Genomic DNA, 13,140 nt, shown 5'->3' on the forward strand with positions numbered 1-13,140 from the left:
ATGCGTGCCTTAAACGTGTACTTTTAACACTTATATCATAAATACAGTAGGAAAAATGAAAGAATACCCATGAACGAACATATAAAACACGCTGTATTTTTCTGTCACCGTGTCACACAAAAAATTGGCCAGCGCAAGTACATGTAATAATTATTATTACATGTACTTGCGCTGGGCAATTTTCTTTGTGACACGGTGACAGGAAAATACAGCGTGTTTTATATGTTCGTTCATGGGTATTCTTTCATTTTTCCGACTGTAACTATTTTTAAACAAATTCACAAAAATAATTTTTTCTTCGAACAATTTTTTTTAGATAATTTGGGTCATCTGAGCAAAAAAGGTCTTTTGTGATTTTTCTCTAAAATTGATTGTTGTCGAGTTATACGCGATTTAAAATTTGAAAAATGCGAAAATGGCCATATAACTCGACAACAGTCAATTTTAGAGAAAAATCCCAAGAGACCTTTTTAGCACAGAATAACCCAAATTATCTAAAAAAATCGTTCGCAATGAAAAAAATTATTTTTGTGAATTTGTTTTAAAAAAAAATGTTTTAAACAATTTTTCGACCGGGGCACCGCCCGGTACTCTGTAGATGTGTTATATGGACCTCTTTTTGAGTAAGTTTGTGCAAAAAAATCTAATCGAAATAGTTACGCTAACGGGGGGCGACGATACAGTTGGAATATAGCGCTAATTGTTAATAATTAAAAATAGCAGATTTGTAATAAAATAATGACAAAAATCTCTTCAGGACCTTGAAGAAGGGGTCTGAAACTTAATTTGTTCACTTTTTGAATTTCACAATAATTTTTGTAATCGAGATATTAAGCCTTGAAAATGGATATTTTCGCATTTTTCAAATTTTTAATCGCATATAACTCGACAACAATCAGTTTTAGAGAAAAATGACAAGAGACCTTTTTTGCTCAGAATGACCTAAATTATCTAAACGAATATTGTTTGAAATGAAAAAATTATTTTTGTGAATTTGTTTAAAAAAATTGTTTAAACAATTTTTCGACCACGGCACCGCCCTGCACCCTGTGGATATGTTATAAGGACCTCTTTTTGAATAAGTCTGTGAAAAAAATCGAATCGGAATAATTTCGTTAGAGGGGGCGACGATAGAGCCCGGTCTATAAGCAAAGTTAACGATGACAAGGTTTTGATTAAAAGATAAATTGGTAAAAATATAAGCTATTCGGTGAATCGTAGAGAATTCTGGATTTTATAAATCATGCAAAAAATTATTTTTCTACAACCGTGTTAAAAATTCAATTTTTAGCACTCCATGCGTGCGTTAAAAATTCTACTTTAAGGCACTAGTGCTTTAAAATATTTTTAAGGCATTGCAATTCGTATTGACCGTATAGACAATGTTGATGTAATGTCAAAAAAATATAAAAATGGAATGTCAGTCAAGTTCAAGTAAAAGTTTTTGTAGATATTGTCCTGTAATTACGTTTGTAGAAAAAATATTTTATGATATGCGTGTTAAAAAGTACATTTTTAAGGCACTCATGTGAATTGCAGTACTCGCTATCGCTCACTCTGCAAACTTTCACATACGTGCCTTAAACGTGTACTTTTAACACTTATATCATAAATAACTATTAGAAGTGTTACAATATTCGTTTTAAGTTAAATTTGAAAGGATGCTAATCATACCGACTATTATTTCAAATGTAGAAAAAGGATGTAGAAAATGCTCAAACATAGAAAAGTAATATGCAGAACTAAAGAACTAAAGTATAACGCAGAATAATGGTAAAAATATTTCAAAAAGCTATTCTAATTTTAAATTTTTATATGTCCTGGATTCTAATTGTGTTTAATAATAATTTTAGCTTTTGCACCTAAAGTCACAATTAAAAAATTTCAATATAAATTCGACTTACCCATGCTTTCTATTTGACATTATTTTTCAAATATTCAAATTCGATAAAAAAACAGATATAATCAACCACTTCAACCTTAACCATACACTTAACTTATCACATGTTGATCAAGATATGTATGTGTGAGTATCTAAAAGGCGACTGAAGTACAATTTTAATTTTCAGAGGAACACTGGGTTAAAAAATCTACCTGCAAAACCCTTTTTCTTCCTTCCGCAACCTCTGAATTAATTCAAAAGGGTTAGTTCTATTTTAATACAATAAAAAGTCTAGAGCGCACAAAAGAAACTTACCTGTGCCACATATGGCATATATTACGGCATTGTCACAGTTCCCTATGCAAGTTAGTAGCATACAGAAGATATTTCCGTTATATAATTTTTGGGTATTGACTGTGAACGAATGTTACGTCACATAGGTACATTTATTTAAAATGGAACGATATTTATAATACGAATACTTTTCAGTGAAGTGTGAAATTTATAATTAATGATACATTCATTAGCAATATGTACTTATATTTACCAATTTTTAAAGTAATAAAAATGAAACTTAAACTTTGAATATAGTAAATGCTCATTGTCTATTTGATGTAGGATGTACGTGTCCAAAGAGAGACAATGTATACGAATAACTAGTTCAGTTCATTTATACATATCGTTGCCGTTAATGCAAAATGTCATAATATGTTAAATACTGCACTTTTCAGGAGACAAAAAAAAACTAAATAATATTTACTGTGTCAGTAGTGTTTTTCTTCAAATTAGGGCTTATAGCCTGCAGTGAAGAATATGGACTATCTTTGAACATAAAGAAAACTAAATTTATGGTAATATCGAAATCAACACGAAATGTCCAACATTTATATTTACACAATGAAATTATCGATCGAGTTAGCAAATAAAAATATTTAGTCACTTTAATAAATGAAGACAACGATAGCTTAGCAGAAATCAAAATAAGAATAGAAAAAGCCAGATCCATATTCACTAAAATGAAGAGAGTGTTTTGTGGAAGAGATTTGAGCCTTGAAATGAAACTTCGCCTGATGAGATGTTACGTACTTTCTGTGCTGTTCTACGGAATGGAGTCATGGACGCTGAAAAAGATTGATACCAAAAAATTAGAGGCATTTGAACTGTGGATGTATCGCAGAATCTTGAGAATATCATGGACGGAGAGAGTCACAAACGTCGAGGCCTTGAGAAGAATGAATAAAGAAAAGGAAGTCATATTTACGATCAAAAAACGAAAACTGCAATACTTGGGACACATTAAAAGAGGCGAAAGATATGAACTGCTTCGAATAATTATGCAGGGAAAGATAGCAGGGAAACGGTCCATAGGAAGAAGACGAAACTCCTGGCTAAAGAATCTACGGGAATGGTATAGCTGTAGCAACAACGAATTGTTTCGGTCAGCAGTTTCGAAAATACGTATAGCCCTGATGATCGCCAACCTTCGGAACGAAGATGGCAGTTGAAGAAAAAGGGCTTATACATATGTACCTATCGTCTTTTGTTTTTAAGTATATCTTCTAATTTAGAGAAAAACACTACTTACACAGTACATAAATATTATTTATTTTTTTGTCTCCTGAAAACTGCAGTATTTAACATATGACATTTTGCATTAACGACAACGATATGCGGAGTTGTATTTATGACACATACATGAAATGTGAAACATGTTATGGGATAGATCTATGTCCATTGTTTCACATAGATACAGCTACAAGAAACTTTTTGATTTTTTGATTTCAGATGAGACTGGACTTATGCTGCCCACCGCAAAAAAAGGGGTGTTGTCGAAAAATTGCAGTCAACTCTACAAAAATGAATCATTTTGGCTGAAAATTTTTTTGAGAGCACCTTAAGTACTATAATTTTACATGTTCCAATCATAAATAAAAATAATTTTTAGTTTTCGAGATATACTTATTTTAAAAAGTCATTTTTTTACCCGCTAGACCTAATGTAACCCCTTAAAAACAATAAATATTAAATCCCATCCTTCTCTTTTTGTCAGTGTTCAAATATTAAAACGTAGAGATTTTGCGCCTTAATTTTAAAAAAAAATTTCTCCAATATCTCAATAACTACATCTTTGCAGAGGACAGAAGTCGATATCAAAACTAGCCTCTTTAAAAGTTCATGTTCCTGTATTAAAATTCATCAATTAGCAAAACTTCACGTGTGTCGTTTTGTGAATTCAGAAGCATCCTGTATATATCTACAAGCGATCCAAAATGTGATTGAGGACTGACATAGAAAAAGCCAAGAAATCGGGTGGCAAAAATTTCAATGTAGCCCGATCAAAGAACAATCTGACCCCAAAAAAAATAAAGGAAGGATGAAAATTTGGGAATAGGTAGTTGAAATTATCTATTATTATATAAGAAAAAGTTTACAATTCTACATCCCCTCTATTTTTCAAAAGTAGAGGGGAATTCCCCCTCTCGAAGGTGAAAAATATACATACAAAATACTTTCGGAATTGGATAAAATGACTAATTCTAAGCAACTTTTGTTCTATAGAGTTTTTTCCCTAAGTCAATACTTTACGAGTTATTTGCAAGTGAATATGTTCATTTTTAACAGGAAAAAAACATGTTTTTGGACGGTTTTTCGAAGATAACTCAAAAAGTAAGTATTTCAGCGAAAAAAATATTCTTAGCAAAAATATAGCTTATAAAAAACTGAAAAACATGATGTATGCTTGAAGTCTGTAGATCGAGTAGAAGCAGAGTTGTAGCTAATGAAAAATAGGTTCTTCTTCATAAAATTCCAAATCGAATATTTCAATGTGAAGTAACCCAAAAACGGAGCACTTTTCGGGGAAATTCATTTCAACTTTCTCAAAGTGTTTAAAAAAAGGATTATTTTTGTTTTTTTAAAAAAACTTGTAACATTAAAAGTAAGTGAGATACGCTCAAAATATTGTTGGTCCCTTTTATTTTTTGGTAAAAAAATCGCGAAAATCACCCCCTAATTAGCATCACAAATAAATTTTATCATTACCACTTCACAAGTTGCTTTTCTTATGTATTATTTATATGATCTGTAAGTGTCATCGGTTCAAAGTGCTTATTTTTGAAAAAAGCTGTAGTTAAAATGGCTTGAACGAGTAACTAATCACGAGTTTAGGCAAATTTTGAACAGCCATAGCATAATCAATTTTAGTATAACAAGAAAACGAAAAAGAAAAAATATTCAGAAAAGCAAAACGTACATTTTATTACTCTTTAAGATTTTTGGTATTACTAATAATTTTTAAGTTAATTCCATGAACAATTCCATTTTTTTTTTCAAAAGAAAAAAAATGTTTTATTTTAAACCCAATTTTTTTTAAAGTGAGCACTTTGAACCAATGAAACTTATAGATAATATAAACTATACATAAGTAAAGTAACTTGTGAAGCGGTTACGATTAATTTTATTTGGGAAGCTAATTAGGGGGTGATTTTTGCGATTTTTGTACCAAAAAATAAAAGAGACCAACAATATTTTGAGCGTAACTCACTTATTTTTAATGTTAGAAATTTTTTTAAAAAACAAAAATAAACCTTTTTTTAAACACTTTAAAAAAGTTGTAATGAATTTTTCCTGAAAAGTGCTCTGTTTTTTTGGTTATTTCACATTGATATATTCGATTTGGAATTTGACGAAGAACCTACTTTTCATTAGCTACAACTCTGATTCTACTGGGTCTGCAGACCTCACGCGTACACTATTTTTTTCAATTTTTTATAAGCTATATTTTTACTAAGAATATTTTTTTTTTTCGTTAGAGTACTTACTTTTTGAGTTATCTGCGAAAAACCGTCCATAAACATGTTTTTTTTTTTTTGTTAAAAATGAACATATTCACTTGCAAATAACTCGAAAAGTATTGACTTGGTGAAAAAACTCTATAGAACAAAAGTTCCTTAGAATTAGTCATTTTATCCAATTCCGGGTCTATTTTAAACGTATATTTTTTCACTCACGAGAAAATATTTTTCACCCCGTATTTCCCAATTTTTGTAAAATGGAGGGGATGTAGAATTGTAAACTTTTTTTTATACATATAATAATAGACAATTTCAACTACCTATTTCCAAATTTTCATCATTCCTTTATTTTTTTGGAGGTTATCGTAAAATTTTGTGTTCCCTGATCGGGCTAATGTATAATGTACAAAGGTTACAAAAGCCAAAATAAAATATACAAAGGTTGTAGAGAAAAGGACAAATCAAAAAGTGAAATTTAACAAAAACATTGTGTTTAATAGAATATAAATTTTTACGTATAGGTCTGGATCCCGCGTATGAAAAAAAAGTTGATTAATAGCAAGCTGAAAATTTGATAATAGCTTAAGGGTGTCTAGTCGAACAAACTTTGATGTATGGGAACACTGGAACAGGGAAATTTTAATTGTGGAACAGTTTAAATATTTGGAACGTCAGATTACGAAAACGTCCCATGTATTTTGTCGGACAGAATATCCAATTTATTTGTTACCCTTTTATTAAACTCTCAAGCCAAAATCAGACTGCTATTCCTAACCAACATGATTCCTGTCATTTGAAATGTTCTTCGTGTTTCATTCATTAAAATGTCAAGTTGGTGATAAATACCAGTCTAATTTTTGCATGAGAGTTTATTGAAATGGTAACAAATCAATTGGAAGTTCTCTCCGACAAAATACATGGAACGTTTTCGTAGTCTGATGTTCCAAATTTTTAACCTGTTCCACAATTAAGACTTCCCCTGTTCCAGTGTTCCCATACTTCAAAGTTTGTCCGACTAGACACCCTTAAGCTATTAACAAATTTTCAGCTTGCTATTAATCAACTTTTTTTTCATACGCGGGATCCAGACCTAGTAGATAGTTACTTGGGAAACTTATATTGGCAACAAAAATGATGGTAGGGGAGCCCAAGCGGGGATTTTTGCAGTTACTCGAGCGCGTCAGAAAACCACATGGGGAGAAACCTTGTACCCTGTAAATGTACCCTTAACATATATTGGCTCTTAATCTAGGGGAGTTCGTTAAGGGGGGTCCGAAAAAAAATCTATCCTTAGATAAACTCGAAATCGTCAGATTAAAATAAGGTATGTTAAGTATGTGCAGAACAGTGTATGTTTCAAAAATCTGACGATTTGAGCGGGGCGTAAGAAAATGGATGAGTCACAAAATTTCACAAGAAAAAAGCGGATATTTCGCGAAATAAACGACAGATCGAAAAACTAAAAAATACGTGCTCAATATTTTTCCCAAATCTATCGAATGATACCAAACACGACTCCCCACGGAGAGGGGTGGGGGGTAAATTTAAAATTTTAAATACGAATCCTGCGATATTTCGCGAAATGAACATCAGATCGAAAAACTGAATACGTATTTAATATTTTTGAGAAATTTATCGAATGACACCAAACACGACCCCCTACGACGGTGGGGTGGGTTTTTTTTAAATCTTAAGAGGGGCCCCCATTTTATATAGCAGATTTAGATTCCTTATTTAATTAGCATACTTGCCTTCCCTACTATGACATTTAATTGAATATGTAATAGGTACTAAACTTCATGAACCCTTTTTGAAATAGTATAGTAAAAAGACAGATAGCCATTACCTTTCGTATATTTTGAAAATAACATAATTAAAATCGAACCTAACTTTCCATATTATACCTACTTGACCTCATAAAAATATAGTAAACATATTATGGCAACAAACATAAAATTGATTTTTTTAGTGGCATCTTTTTATCTCTCTCCTAGCATAACATAAAGAAGAGGATGGGACGGCCATCAGCCATTAGAGCGAAATATCGGCTATTCCCGGGTTGGTATGGTAATACCTCCAAAGGCTGGCCGCTCACTGATAACAGAGGGTCGCTAGTACTTTCGCCGCAGGACCGAACTTACAGCAGGAAAGTTTCGTCTGGCCTTATTTATCAAATAGAGTGTGCTTTAATATAATAGAAATAAGATTTAACGGTCCATTAACAGAAGAATATGGCCCAACACCGAAAGGTACAAATGGGTCTACTGATTAAGTAAAGTAAAGTAAAAGAAGAATATGATGCTTTTAATGAAACTTTTATGCCACATTTTAAGATTTCTTTAACCTTAATCAAATTGGATCAGATAACAGCGAAATCACAGAGTAATATTCCCTGATGTTTAATGTACGTTGACGATGTAGTGTTAGTATGAAATAGTGAAAGCGACTTCTAATAAAATAAAAAAAAAATCAAAATGTACATAATTCCGTACAGGTTGGAACAAATTTGATATCAAAGTTTAGGTCAATGCAAAAGATATTTTCAAGAAAGTATCCAAGTCATATGAGGAGATCGTTGTCTAAATAATTAAAAAGGGGTTATTTTTGCACAATATTTACTTTTTCAACTGCTGAGGTAATTTACATTTTAATGAAGATCTTTACGATTTTTTTGTGCAAAGCTGAATTATAAATCTTTTACCTAAGACTTACTAAATTAAATTTGACCCCCTATTTATTTAAATATTTAAATTTGCGTTTTAAATAAGCACTATAAATTCATTAGCTTTCATAATATTAACAAATTAATAAAATCATTAATCATTAGCTTTTGAGATATTTGGAATTAAAAATTAAGTGGCACAAAACATTAATCAAAATAACTGTGCCGTTACATATTTAACTTCAAATATCTCGAAAACTAATGACTTTATCGGTACGAGTGAGTATAATGTTATTTATATAGAGAGTATTGGAGAATCTAAAAATTGCGCTAAAATGGCAATTTCGCCAGTGACGTAGAATTTGTGAAGAGTCAACCATTTGCTTTCCCCTGTCGTACGCCTCTGGTAATAGCGGGAAACCTGTATTTAACATAATTTCATAGGGTGTACAGTACCTTCACTTTCTACCAAGTATGAAAAGGATACGTCAAATAGTTTTAAAATACTGAGCAAAACTAGTTTTTAAATTTTTAAATAAAACACCCTTTTAAATGTAAGTGATTTTAGTTAAATCTTAATATCTTGAGGTCTAGAATCTACAACTCAGAGATTGGACATTCTTAATGAAACCCCCTCTATAAGCAAAACTATAGGTATCTTTTACTATAAGGGAAAAAAAGAAAAAACGACAAAAAATTTGTTTATTAGCGAAAAATTCTCAGAAACCCGATTATTGGAACGACATTTCAAAATATTTAGTCCCCGTGACGTTATTAAAAAAACAAATTGTAAACAAATTAGGACAATCTTCAAATGCCATTTTAGAGGGGAGTTAAATTGAAATTTGAATTTATCAATACATTTATGGAAAACATACATAAAAATAAAAGTAATGAGATTTTACACATATTTATATTCTTTTGGTAACAACCGCGTTTTTGCAATTGAAAATATGGTAACATTTAATAAACAAATTAAATATCTCATGAATTATTGAATAATTTTTATCCAATTTTTTTGCTTAATACTGGTAACATAGCGCAACTTCTTCTATTAAATAAAAGAATATAGTGCTTAATTAAAACGCAATTAATATTTTTTTGAAAATTTCATTTTTAAATTTTATATATAATTATTAAGATAGGGAGTCAAATTTCATTTAGTAAGTCTTAGGTGAAAGATTTGTCCTTCAGTTTTGTAGAAAAAAAAAACCCAAAAGACCTTCATTAAAATGTAAATTACAGTGGAACCTCGATAACTCGGCTTAATCGGGACCACGACCGATCCGGGTTATCGAAAATCCGAGATAGCCGGAGAATATGGTAAAAATTAATAAAATACGGTATACTTACAGATAAACTCCGTTAGAATTGAAATAACATGAAATATTTTTATAAATATGCACAGTACATATTACCTACTCATTACAATTCTAAAAAAAACACCAAACCCAAACAATACAAGACACACAATACTAAAGACCATTGTTTATAAAAGAATTTTTTAAATAGTCTTTCCTAAACAATGCTGACAGTTTGAAATAAAAAGGAATAGATACTACAGACAGCTGGCTGTTGTTTCTGCGGCGTGTACTATGAGTAATTTTTAATCTCGTGTTCAAATTACACACATAAGTACACGACACAGAGAGTCTAGACACATTATCTCTCAAATATTATATTACATACACTTTTATTGTTGAAAGGATTGTCTGATAATTAACTATTTTGATTGGAAATAAGCCACAATTAAATTGAAAAATACAAAATATTGAAAATCAAAATGTTTATCTGATGAAAATCGGTCCGGGTTAGCCGGACTTCCGGGTTATCGGTGGCCGACTTATCGGGGTTCCACTGTACCTCAGCAATTAAAAAAATAAATATTGTGCAAAAATGACCCCTTTTAATTATTTAAACAATGATCCCCTTATATGATTTGGATACTTTCTTGAAAATATCTTTGGTACTCACCTAAACTTTGATATAAAATTTATTTCAACCTGTACGAATTTATATTTTGATTTACATGTAGTGTAATCTTATTTTACTAGACTATTAGACTTAAAACGGGAACAGAGGAGGCAAGGTTTAAAACTTATTAGGACAAAAACAGAGTATATGGAATGTTCATTGATGGAGTTACTACAAATAAAATGATTTCTTTGCATGAAATGATTGTTAAAAGTAATAGTTTTAAGGAGGTACCTAGGATCGGTATTACAGAGTGATGGGGACGTAGATGAAGATGCATGCAGTAGAATTACATAAAGTTGGATGGATGAAGTGGAAGGAAGCGAGTGGTGTGTTGTGTGATAAGAAAATTCCAATTACGCTGAAGGAAAATTCTATAAAACAGCTATAACATCGGCTATGATGTACGGAACTGAATGTTGGGCAGTTAAAAAGAAAGAGGAACAACAAATGCATGTGGCGGAAATGAGAATGCTTAGATGGATGAGTGAAGTAACAAAAAAGGAGAAATGAGTATATTACGGTAAGTTTAGGAGTGACACCAATTTAAGCCAAAATGAGGTAGCATAGGTTAACTCGTTCAGTGCCCACGCCGACAGCTTGTCGAAACGAGGGTTTCATCAAAGGTGCCGACGACTCACGGGTGTCGGTGGTAGTACTGCGTTACTAAATGAACCATTTAAGTAGGTACGTGGTACAAGCCATGTGGCATTTGTTCAAGATGGACGCCGATCGTGTTAAGATGGTTTGGTCATATTCAACGTCGAGACGTTAATACCTAATACGAAAAATTGCTGAACTGCGGATTCCTGGAGGGAGTAGGAGAGAAGACCAAAGAAGACCTGGAGGACCCGCTTAAGCAGGACATGTCGGCAAACTCGCCGACACTACTACCAACGTCGCTGTCACTCAATATATCACCAATTACAGAGTCACATACCTAAAACTCATCAAATCAGCTAAAAAATCCTACTATCAAAATCGTCTGGGAAGCTCCAAAAGTGTTGCAAAAGAAACTTGGTCCATAATAAACGATCTTCGAAATAAAACCCACGCAGCTCAAACATTTGCTCTTCCAAACCCTGAAAATCTAAACGAATACTTCATTAACGTGAGTAAAAATATAACATCAACTATTCAGTCTCAACAAGATCCCATTTCCTATCTCCCTAATTCAGAAATTGTCTCAAATTCATTCTTTATAAGACCAATCTATAAATCTGAATTGATCCAAACGATCAATAGTATCAAAAGCAAATCATCTTGTAGTACTGATGGACTATCCATAAAAATCTTCTCAAATCTCACAGATAATGTGTTAGAACTCCTCGTGTCACTAATTAATGATTCCTTTGAAAACGGTAAATTTTCAGAGTGCCTAAAGACAGCCATTATTATTCCTCTTCATAAAGGTGGCGAAAAATCTAATGCCTGCAACTATAGACCTATTGCCCTACTACCGGTACTCTCCAAAATTATTGAGAGGCTCATAAAAACCCGACTTATGTCCTTTCTCTTTGATAACAATATTTTATCACAAAATCAGTTCGGCTTCTCAACTAATAAATGTACAACTGATGCCATGTTTTCTGTACTTCACGAGGTTTACCAAGCACTAAACAATAATCTTTATACTACCACTGTTTTCTGTGACTATTCCAAAGCTTTTGATTGTGTAAATCACGACATTTTGATTAAAAAACTAAATTTCTATGGAATTCGAGGTATTTCTTTGAATTGGTTCAAATCTTACTTAGATAATAGGAAACAATTGGTTAGAGCAAATGATACTGACTCTAGTCTCAAAAACATTATATGTGGAGTACCACAAGGTTCAGTATTGGGTCCTCTACTTTTCCTGATCTTTATAAATGACATCACTAATTTAAAAATCGATGGAAAAATTTTTCTTTTTGCTGATGATACCAGTATCACTTGGAGCAACTCAACTATTGCAACTCTTCATGCAACTATAACTTCTGATCTTCTTACGATAAAAACCTGGTCTGACTCTAATTTACTCTCCTTTAACGTGGATAAAACGGTAGCATTATCATATAAAGGTGCTCTTCAACCCCTGCTTGTGAATAGCAGCCAGATCTCTACCGTTGATTTTGTAAAATTTCTTGGTATTCTTTTAGACAGCAACCTCAAATGGTCCCTTCATATCGATTTGTTAAGTAAGAAACTCGCCTCGGCCTGCTATGCCATAAGATCTGTTTCGAAGGAACTCAATTTAGCATCTTCTAAAATAACATATTGTAGCGTGATTAGTGTAATTACTTCTAATTACAATAAAACTAGCGGTTCGTAATTTATATACGACTTTATTTATATAAGTTACAGACGAATTTATCTTATACACTTTACTTTACAACTTTTAGCTTAAAACTAACTCTAATAACAGCGCGCTCCGCTTAAATAGCCAATAGGTCCTGTTCTCGAAATGTCTACATATCCCTCGGCCTAATGAATATTCTGGAGATCTTCACTCACAGCGCCGTCGCTTCTGTGACGTCACGGCTACTGTTATTCCGACGGTTGGAATTCTCCCAAGCCGGGGACTGTTTATTGCGCCGATTCGAAACTCTTTCGTTACACTACTCCCCTCTTAAGATCTGAGCGTCCCGATCAGCAACTCTAGATGAAGGCTCAGGATGGCGGAATCTACACGACTCTCCAGCTTTGCATACACCCTTCAAGAAGAAATAACAGTCTACTGTCTTTGAAGGATCAGACATCTTCGGGTTCATGCAACACACAGTAATTCGTACGCCAGTTTCTCTGAAGACCACCTCAAGCATGCTTCTCACAATCTTCCAATCCAG

Source organism: Diabrotica virgifera, chromosome 3, assembly GCF_917563875.1.
Source record: "Diabrotica virgifera virgifera chromosome 3, PGI_DIABVI_V3a".
Lineage (NCBI taxonomy): Eukaryota > Metazoa > Arthropoda > Insecta > Coleoptera > Chrysomelidae > Diabrotica > Diabrotica virgifera.